This window comes from Anomalospiza imberbis, chromosome 6, assembly GCF_031753505.1.
Source record: "Anomalospiza imberbis isolate Cuckoo-Finch-1a 21T00152 chromosome 6, ASM3175350v1, whole genome shotgun sequence".
Taxonomy (NCBI): Eukaryota; Metazoa; Chordata; class Aves; order Passeriformes; family Viduidae; genus Anomalospiza; species Anomalospiza imberbis.
In genome coordinates this window covers 12,683,980-12,694,791 of record NC_089686.1, presented here as the reverse complement: position 1 = coordinate 12,694,791, position 10,812 = coordinate 12,683,980, and the positions used below count along the sequence as shown (strand labels likewise).

The following is a 10,812-nucleotide window of genomic DNA, read 5'->3' as shown; positions in this document are numbered from 1 at the left end:
AGAGGATCTCACCTCTGATGCCTGGAATACCACCTCCTCCTCCTCCCTCTGCACTGACCTGGGTGTCTGCAGAGGTTTTCCTCTCACACATTCGTAGTCCTTTCTCTGGGTGCAATTGTTCTAGTGCTGCAATTTTTCCCTTTCTCTTAAAAATGTTACTCTCAAGACATTCACTGTCACTTATGGGTTCAGCCTTGGCCAGGGTTGGGTCCATCTGGCAGCCCACTGGTATTGCCTCTACTTGACACAGGGGGAGCTTTCAAAACCTTCTCACAGAAGCGACCTCTATAGCCATCCTCGCTACCAAAAGCTCACCACACAAACCCAATACACAGAATATTTTGAATAAGTGACTCTTCTGTTTACTTGGCCAAAACAAAGAAGCACCCCAGTGCTCTGTGCACAGGATCACTCTGCTGGCTGCTCCTCAGGAGCAGCCAGAAATGACCAGCAAAAATTTGTGCTTGAGCATCTTGATTCAAGACTTGTAGAAAACCAGATGAAGGAGGATGTGAATTGAAAGTGTGTTTGTCACTGCCCCCCTTTCTCCCAAGGTATAGAACAATGAGGCCCAGATGTTATGATTGCAGGAATGCTAAAAATTTCATGAGTTATTCTGCAGGCAAGAAAAGCCACAGAAGGTCAGGCCAAACAGGCTTAGGGTTTGTGTGGGGCAGGAGCTGTTCAGAATGAATCTTTTTAATGTGCAGTATCCATTACCAATTGATGTCAGAGATCCTCTTATAGATGGATCATCTAATGTTTTTTCTTAAAAGGCAGAAAAATATCCATGGCAAACTTTCAACACATGTATTGGAAGGAAAATTTGGAGTTATGGAAACACAATATCTGTTTTGACCAGCTAAGAATGGCAAGCTTAAATTTTATTCTGCTGTCCTTTCCTATGAAAGGATGATTACCAGTAAAAAAAAACAAAACAAAACAAAACAAAATCCCAAGTTTGAAACTATGCTATGTAAGAAAATTCATCTGAAAATCTTTATTTCTGGATTTTAAGTAACTAAGCCTGCTTTCATCAGATCACCTGTTGTCAAGTCAGCAGGTTTGAACAGGCTTAGATCTAACAGCACAGAAGTGTGGCATGTGTTGGTCTGTGTTTCCAGGACAGAACCCCAGTTTAAGCAAAGTTCAAGGTCATACACAAGGCAGAACCATGTGGAGAGTTTGCAAACCATCAGCCTCCAGCAGCTCCCAAATACTGTTGGGTTTGCCCAAAATGATACTCAAACTGTGGGCATGCTGCTTGTGTCCAGCTCGAGCAGAAGCTGTGGTTTCATTGCCAGGAAATTTCCCATATCACAGGGGTTTCCCAAATGGATGAACCTACATGCCAGTGCCTGCAATGGCAGCTGCAGAAGCTTCTGCTCCTCCAGACTGCATCTGAAGCAGAACCCTACCTATGACTTCTACTTTCACCCTTCTTGTCTCATCCTCAGAAAAGTTTTCTTTCCCTCTCCCCCGATATCCAGAGCAGTTTTGGGAAAATACCAGGCATGCTTGATGGTCTGAGATAAAGATACAAGGGTCAGCAGGACTCTGGCCTCCTCTGGTAGTGGAAACCTGCATGCAGTCCAGGACTTTGATGGCTCTCCTGCACATCCCACCACCCACGTCTGCCTTGGCAATCCAACTCACAATGTGGCCACTGACAGCACATCAGCTGAGGGAGGAACGTCCATACACCCCAGGAATTTCCTGTGTCCTCCACTTTAGTGTCAACACACCTGCAAATGTCCCTCCCTTGGAGCAATGCTTCCCCATTCGGTGATCCTCTTTCCAGGCCATCCTGCCCTGTTTATTTATCCAGAGTCACTCTCAGACCCCTGTCTCACATTTCACACCACTCACTGTCAGAAGAAACTACTGACAGAGAAAGATTGACCAAAGATGAGGAGGCAACTGATGTCTTGCTCCCATTCCAAACAAACAGTGCAGGAGCAGAGGGCTTTTGTCTTGGCTATTTGGGCTTGTGCACACAGCATCAGCCTGTATTGGCTTTGCACAGCCAAGCTTTGGTAGTGGGGATGTTACATGGGTGACTTCTGTGAGAAGCCGCCAGAAGCTTCCTCCATGTCCAGGAGAGCCAATCCCTGGCAGTTCCTGGACATGCTGCTGTTTGAGGCTGGTCCAATTAGAACCTCTGTGATAACATATTTAAGAAGAATAAAAAAAATTAAAGATATTATGCTGCTGTAACTGGCCAGAGGAGAGTGAAGCAGGGGAAGGACTCCTCTCCCGGGCAGCAGCAGAAAGGATGTGTGAACTGACCACAACCCCCATTCCCCATCTCCCTGGGCTGCCAGAGGGAAGGAGGTAGAGTAGGGAAAGAGAGAGGAGTGGGGAGAAGTTTTTTTTAAGGTTTTACTTCTCATTCTCTTGCTCTGATATTGTTCGTAATAAATTCAGTTAATGTCTCTAATTTGAGTCTGTTTTGCCCGTGGTGGTATTTGGTGGGTGATCTCTCTCTGTCCCTATCTCAGGTCATGAACACTTTGTTATATTTTGTCTCCCCTGTCCAGCGGTAGAGAGGCTTTGGTGGGTGTCTGGCATCCAGTCAGCATCAACCCACTACACTGCCCCGTTTGAAACCAGCCCTGTCTCCTTTCCCATGGCACTACTGCAACAGGGCTTGGAAACACGCTGTTCTGTGCACTAGCAAAGCCAGACTCTGAATGAAGAAAGGTGAACATTCCCCATGACAAACACCCTTCTCTGCTTTTGGTACAATCATGTAGCTCCTGCTAATGGCAAACATTTCCTGGCCACAGCCTTCGGCAGGACCAAAATCAGAGTTTCATTTACTCACATTTCCTGTGATTTCTCTTTAGTTTCTCCATAATTTCATACAGACATTAAGCTTTCTTGCTATATATATCTCAAGTAGAAATCCATTCAACCAGAATTCCCTTAATAAAGGTTAAAAGATTTGCAGTGAAGAAATGTCAAAATACAGTAGCTTATAATTGCCCTCAAATATGCAGTTTTATATATTTACTTCATGGAGAGGAACCTTGGCATATATTTAATTAAAGAAATGGAGCCTGCAGGAGGTCTTGGAATGGAGCTCATTGTATTTTGGTTTGGGATGAATTTCACAATCTACTCTATAGTTTTATTAATCTCCCCAAGCATGAAAAAACTCCAGCTATTTATGTAGAAAATGGCAAGGAAATAAAATATAGAAGCCTTTGGAAGTGGTTTTAAGCATAGCAGGAGAAATTACAGTATTTAATGTCAGAATCTAGACAATTATTACAGAATAAATGGCTCCTCGCAAGAGAAATAAACTTTGAACCAAGACAGTTAATTGATACTTCAACAAAGAAGATATTTTTATGAAACAGAAATTCTAAAACAGACTTTTAGCACTTTTATCAATTAACCAACAATAAAGGTTACAATCAGGACCGGGAAAGACTACAGTTTGATTCCTGTTGACATCATCTTTTTTGATTAAAGCTAGAAACGTTAACCTGAAGACCTGCAGAACAGGAACCTGAGAAGTAAAGCTCTGGTGAACTTCCTAACACCAGCTATTGGATCCAGGAGAGAGTGTAGATGAGCGTCACTTACAAAGGTTACTCGGTGGATGTTATAGAGCCACAGCTCAGTGTGGCATAAAATGGTGCCATGCCAACCAGAACACAAGACTTGTAGATCACTTTTTTCCACTTTTTGCAAGAGGTGGAAAACCTGACCTCGTGATGGAAGCAAACAAGGGAAATGCACATATGTAATGGCATGTGTGCCAAGTCCAGGGACATCAGCAGGTGGGGAGAACTTTGAATCTGAAGACTTGTTCAATCATCAATGAAAATTAGCATCCTTCTGAAGGGAGTTAACACTTCATCCCAACAAGGACAGGCCTGGGGTATCTATAGGGTAATCTGTGACAGGAACATGCTGCTTTGAGTTGGCTAAGGGAAAAGGGTGATTCTATCCTGAAACAAAGACTACCATTTTCCTTCTCCTCTTTCTACTTCCTGAAATGTCAAGGCTAGAGGAAAAGTGACCAGAGTAGTGAAAGCAGTGAAATAAAATGTTAGAAAATACGACAAATTCTATTTGTCAGATAGGCTCTGGTGTCAGAATCACAGATCTAAAAAACAAGCTAACTGTTATTTTTCCCTGCTTTATTCCTCCATGCTTCTACTTTTTCTCATTGGAAAGTTAGTGCAGGTTAAAATGTGTGGTAATGGGGATATTTTCCACTGAAGTAAAAGTAATTTAAGTGTAACAAGACACAATATAAGTTTCCATGGCAAAACAAAGAATTTAAGAAACATCCCATACAAACCCAACTTGTTCATTTAGAAGAAAAAAAAAAAAACCTTCAAGAAATATATTTATTTTTTCCTGGCTGATATCTTAAAAACTTTTTGATCTATAAAACAAGACTCATGTACTAGTGTGAGTACAAGCATTACCTCTTACCAGTTCCCTGCGAGTACCATACACACAGCAGAAAGTATAAAGCAGGCTGACTTGAACAGCATAAGGACCTTAAACATGTCATTTTAGCCAGAGGGAATTCATTACCAAAGGTCTGAGACAAAGGCTTGATTAATTGTATGTATGCTCCAGCCTACTGCTTTCCTCACTGTCCAACATGTTCATAGTTGAGGCAAAAGGAGATTTCACACCAAAAGAGGAAAACCACACTGGTTTAATACTTAACTTCCACTTACCCCAGTGAGTACTGGAATCCTCAGCCCTGGGTTAGAGACACAGGCATCCCAGGATGCCAGGTCTGGTGTAGGGGAGAAAGTAAATCTAATGCCTCAGGATGGGATTAGAGAAGCTGGGGAGTAGAAAAAGAAGCTGCCCAAGCTGACGGATAAGAAATGTCTACAGGAGGCCATGTGGTGTGCAGTATTTAGTGGTGAAGCAATTAAACAGAGGCAGTTATAGCTACCAGTGGGAGAGAAGGTGGCAAGTATCTCCCCTGAGAGTCCTGGTTGTGAATCCTTTCTCAGAGATAAGAAAAAATACTAAAAAACAACTAACGGTTATCTCGCCCATATTTTTCCCTTAGCCACATAAGAGGTAGGAAATTGCTTTCAAGTCTTCCTCCTCTCTCCTCGCCCACACATTTGATTAGAAAGCAGATTCAAACCTTGGTCTCCCATTGAGGAGAGTGTCCTCATCACCACCTTCTCAGGTGTTTGGGAACAGGACTTCCTTAATAATACTCTGCTGAATCGGATCTACTTTGTCATAGCTAATTAAACACCTGCATTCAATTATAAAACAAACCCGACTCTCTCACCTTTCTCTGTAAGGCTAAAGGATGAGGATATAACCCCAGAATGTGATCTCAAGTTTAATATTTGCTCCCAAGGAGGTGGGCTCAGATGGCTATGAGGTTAGAAAGCCCTTTTTCCCAGAAGACCTTATGGCATTTCCCACTCCACTGTGCATGTTCAGAGTGTGCCAGGAGGTGACCCCATGTGTTTTACTGCACCACTGCAATATCAGCTGTACATGGAGAATCCAACATGGTGCTCATGTCACTGTTCTATTGGTGCTGTCAGTGGATGTCTGATGGGTCACATACCTGCCCAGAAAATCTAGCTGGAGCACAGCTCCTCCTCCTGCTTCACTGCAACAGTGAGAGTGTTTGTGCTCCTTGCTCCACAATATGCAACAGTGCCAGGAAAACATTTTGCCAAGGATAGGAAAAACTGACTGTTCCACCACCTACTTTCAGTAGCAAGGGGAAGCATTAGAGTTCTCTTAAAGAGGAGAAAATGCATGGACATGAAAATAAGGTGGGAGGATAAAACCTGTCTGCATCAGGCATCCTCCTCCCTCTGGTACTACAGATGCCCTATCAAGAGGAAAAGGTTATGTAATGAAAGAAGTCTGCCTACAAATCCTGCTGCTACAAGAGTTTGCCAAGAAAAGAGACTCTCAAGAGCGTGCCTTACAACAGCCTTAAAGCAAGATACTGCAAGACAGAACCTCAAAGCATGATCTCTGAATGCTAACCTAGAATGGGTTAAAAGGGTAGAAAGTCCACTGAATCAACCAAAAAAACACATAACGGGCCATCTCTGGAGATTCTCACTCACTCATGTTACTGCTATTGCAAATCACAATATTAATGTTTATTTTTGGTTGCAGGAGAGTGTGGAGGGCTGAATGACTGGGGTCGGTTGTATTTGTAATTGAGCCAGCAAGAACAGAATTTGAATCTAACAGAAGGATGGACAAATTATATCACACCAAACATTTCTGGTGTTTGGTGCCACCTCCTTAGGCCCACTTAACAATTAATGTTATGTGACCCATATGACTGATATGACCATGTAATAAATGCAATTGATAGGACTAATGAGCAAAGAGAAATAGTGTTGCTGCCTAGTACTTCCATATTGTCCAGGTAGCTTTGTCTTGCTCTGCATTTGTTTCAATTCTGTTGTTCTTGCAGACAGGACCTGAATATGAATTGTCATGAAGGAAGGTAAACGGAGGCATTTAAATACTTAACTGCCTGGCGAACCATGAAATAAAACGCTCGGTCCTTGTTTGATTCAAATTTTCATTCACAGTTTGAGATTGCCAGAGACAGATGCCAGGAAGATGATTACTGTTCCCAGAAGTAGCCAACTTCTGATACTTCACTGATACTTCTGGAACCGTTCATCCTTTGTACATACATGTGTTAAGTATAGGTTTCTCTCTTCCCTTGAGCACTGTGATTCACACACTGATGGCATTAAGAGAGCACAGTGAGATGAGAGCCCAAGTGAGTTAGGGACACTTACCCATGTGCTTGTCCTGTCTTTCTGAAAGAAAAGCAAGGAGGTAATTAGTCCTGTGCCCCCCTTACACACAGAGAGCTGAGGTACAAGCAAACACACTTACTCAAGATGCCACAGGCAAATCTGTGGTGGGGCTGGGAACAAAATCCAGATTTCCTGAATCCTCTCCAGTGTCTTAACCTCAAAAGCACCCTTTCTCACTAATCAGGTATATCAGACGAGTCATCAGACACCTATATGTATATCTGCTTACCCTGAGATTTGTATACCTCTGCGGTCCTGAAAACGAGTTTGTTCTCTTCTGCCTCACCCACAGAAGTTTGATAGGGTGGTAAAACCAGCTTAAAGACTTCCTTTGTTCTGATGAGCAAATAGCAACTCTGCTCAAGCCTCTGACCTTGGTCATGAGGACCTGAGAGATGAAACAGCTGTCAGGTGGGCTAAATCTACATGGAAACTTCCTCCCAGTTTGTGCCGTGTTAGGTGTCTCTTGGAGTATCGGTGGCTGGATGTGTTGTCTTGATGAAAGCAGGGTAGGCAAACCAATGAAAGAGGCTCATCAGCAGATCTCCAAAACCACCTTACCTGCAAACAGAAGGCAGGCAAGCAAGGCATGGTCTGCTAAATAGAGAGTGAACAGATCTCAAAGAGAAGCCAAACAGTGTGGAAGTTGCCAAAAACCACTGCCAGTGTGTGCAGGTGAGAATCCTGTTACCTCACCATCAGTACATCCTTCCAGATTAGAGAAGCACAGAGTCAAAAGCCATAGGAAATCTCCAGGTGAATTTGTTAACCTTGGCTCCATTACTAAGCCAAGCTTCATAAGCAGAATATCTGCCTTTCCATTTCCTTTGAAAACAGGTGCTGCAGACCTTGTCTCTAAGTGCAATCAAAGTCTGCTGTGTTGAAAAGAATGTTGACAGAGGTAGCAATAGGTATGACAGGAGCATATGAGACTCCTTAAGCTAATCATTAAAGCCAGGATCAAGAAAGCAAGTGCTCACAGGTGCCTCTGTCAGCCTTGTCAATCCAAGAGAAAAAGAGGAGATGGGGGTGAACTCCTGAAAAAGTAACAGCTGAAAAGTGAGGTTAGTATGATAAGATGGCAATTCACAAAAAAAAAGGTGATTCAGGAAGTAATATATGCTGGTATTAACTAAAACCACAAAAAGTGCATAAGGAAAATGTTGTGAAACTGGCAAAACTGAATAGAATTTAAGAAGAAATCAACAGTTTTGAGAGACTAGCATATTATCACTGGAAAAACATTTTTACTCTGAATGGAAAAATAAACAGGATAAAGTTTTAGCTGTAGGTGGTGTCAAAACGTCTACAGATCTCAGTGGCACCAAGACCTTGTAGAAAAAGAAAACACTGCTGTATCAACCAACTAGAAGCCTTGGGTGGGGAGAGCCCAAACTTTTCAGTTTCATCACTGTTCCTGCCACCCATGGATTTTCTGAACTCCCCATAACAGTGTCATTCCCAAAGACTTGGATAGTGTGTGGTACATCTGCACTGCACGTTGTGGTGCTAAATGAGGTAGGTCTAAAAGAACTAGCTTGAGGATGAGAAGCAATCCAAGCTCATTAGCATGGTGCTCTACTCATGCCAATTTATTGTGCTAATGTAACTATATCACTTCTAAGTATCCCTGAACAACACAGCGTTGTGAGATCCGGATGTGCCGAGAGCACAAATGTGTCAGTAGGTTGAATGAAGAAGGTCTGAGACTAACAGGTTGGTTGGAAATGTGAGGTACACCAAAGGAGGCTATTACTTTGTGCTGCTTTAATGCCTTCTAATTTTTTTTAATTAAAGCTTGGTTACAATATCCCGTAGGGAAATACCCCTTACTGGCAAAAGAGTAGGGCAAGAAACCTCACAAGCTCTCTTCTGGCATTAATGTCTATTACTCTAAGTCTCAGTCCAGTCCAAACTTGTAGGAGAATAAAGCTACCACACTCCTACCACAAAAACTATTGTTCTTAGACTGTAATTGATGTTTTTCCATATACAAGGACCAGATAATCTACTTTCATGCAAAATGACTTATTTTAGGTTAAGGAAAAAGAGCAACAAGAAGAAGGGGGCAGGGGGTGGTGGTGATGGGATTAAAATAAAATGCAAGATCTCCAAGAGAGACCAGTGTGTGCTCACTTCCACAACAGGCTGGAGCAGGCAAGAGGAGCATGGCTGCTCCCTCTGCACACATACAGGATTTCTTTGAAATTCCATGTGTTGCTGGCAGGCTTAAATGTTTTCTTTATTACATCGGCCTTTCAGGGCTCCCAGTCATTTGGCTGTGCTGTTATCAAGCCTTGCAAATGGCTGAAGTCCAGTGAGGGAGCAATCAGATGCATCTTTGTACTTGGGATCAAGACAGGAACCCATTTACAGAAAGGTTGGTTTGGCTTCAGCAGAATGGCAATGATGATGATGGTGCTGCCTCCATGAGCCCCCTCTGATATGGTTAGGTGTGAGCTTCCCCACATGACCATGTCCTTGTGCTGCATCATGTCGCACACTGAGAGAGTAAATCATGCGGGGAAGAAAAGAAGCATCTTGTTCATTCTGTCTTCATACCATCTCAGCAGTGGTCTATGGCCAGAGCCTGTCAATGTCACACAATGTAACACAGCACTAGTGACAGCAAAGGAGAGAAACAATTTGAACATGATAAAACTTTTGCTGGAGTTAGTCCAGGGGTGACCTGGCCCTGGAAAAGGCAGCAGGATAGGGCTGCCAGCAGTTGCTGGATCTCCACTGGAGGGAACAGCAGTGGTGAAAGAAAGAGATTGATCTGCAGGGCTCAGGGCAAGAGTAACAACCTGATTTATAGTTATGTGCTGCATCAACTAAAGGAGCTGTGGCACTTTCCTTTCAGCCTGGCTGTGGTCATCAGTTAATTGTCCATGAGAAGGTGGAAAGCATTAAACCTCAGGAAACCCTTGTGCGTGTGAGAGTAAATGTTTTGGGCAGCTAAACTTACCTGCTAAGAATCAATTTTACTTTCTCTGAGGCCCAGCTCTGGTTTCCACCCCACATGCATGTACACTCTGGCACACACAGACAAATACATGCACGTAAATACTAAACAAATACATTCACCTTGATAGCATTATTGACTATTTGATATGGTCGGATTGCTGAAGTTAAAAACTCTCCAAAGAAAAGAGTTTGCAGATTTCTGTCAGCCAGAGATCTATTACTCATGCTTAACCATCTGGTATTTAATGAGAATATGACAAGCTGATTGTTATTTTTTTTTTCACATGGCAAATTGAAAAATGTGACTTTTTGATCTGTATTTTAATTACACCCCCTCTGATCTCTCTCCCTTGCACTTTCTTAGTAATATGATTTTGGAGAGTAAACACATTCTGACTTTCTCTATTAGCCCTGCCTCTCAAATGGATAAAGAAAATCTCATTTCTTTATGTTTCTCTGATTTACCTGTGTTCGATGGAGGTTTAGAGAAAATTATTTTTGTCACATCTAAAGAATCAGGCAAGAGCTTACGATGGAAGGTGAGACTGCATGACTGCAACCACCCTTGGTACTTCACAGCTTCCTGGCACCCTGCTTTTTCCATGCCATTGCAGCTCTCCCAAGAGGGGAGTTATTTCATGTTGTATTTCATGTTGCAAGCATTGCTATTATCTAATAAGCTCATAGTTTTGCTCCAATGCCGATAATTAAAAACATAACATAATGAAAAAAGAACCAAACCAATTCTGCCATGAGAACAAGGGGAGATGATACAAGTCCTAGATATCAGGATTTCTGTCAGATTGACCCCTCTCAGTTCATGACATGTCACTGCCTGCTTAGTTGGGCCTCATGCCTATAGCTGCAACTACATCTGATTATATATGAAAGCCTGACTTTAAAGGGACTGGACCCAATCACATGACATGTTTTTGTCCAAGTTCCACTATCATGTGACAATCTACAGTAGATTTATGAAATTAAGCACAGATGGCTACTTTGTTTTTGTTCTTTGAACTGACAGCTGCTGGTG

At 42.6% G+C, this 10,812-nt stretch overlaps 1 long non-coding RNA gene across 1 annotated transcript; it reads right to left on the bottom strand.

Moving 5' to 3' along the window:
- Positions 1-2,278: 2,278 nt before the first annotated feature.
- On the bottom strand, positions 2,279-7,902 carry LOC137475301 (uncharacterized). Its single transcript, XR_010999805.1, has 3 exons — positions 7,509-7,902; positions 4,710-7,373; positions 2,279-3,896 (listed from the first exon to the last, which is right to left on the bottom strand). It is a non-coding gene; the product is annotated as an uncharacterized lncRNA (long non-coding RNA).
- Positions 7,903-10,812: the final 2,910 nt, after the last annotated feature.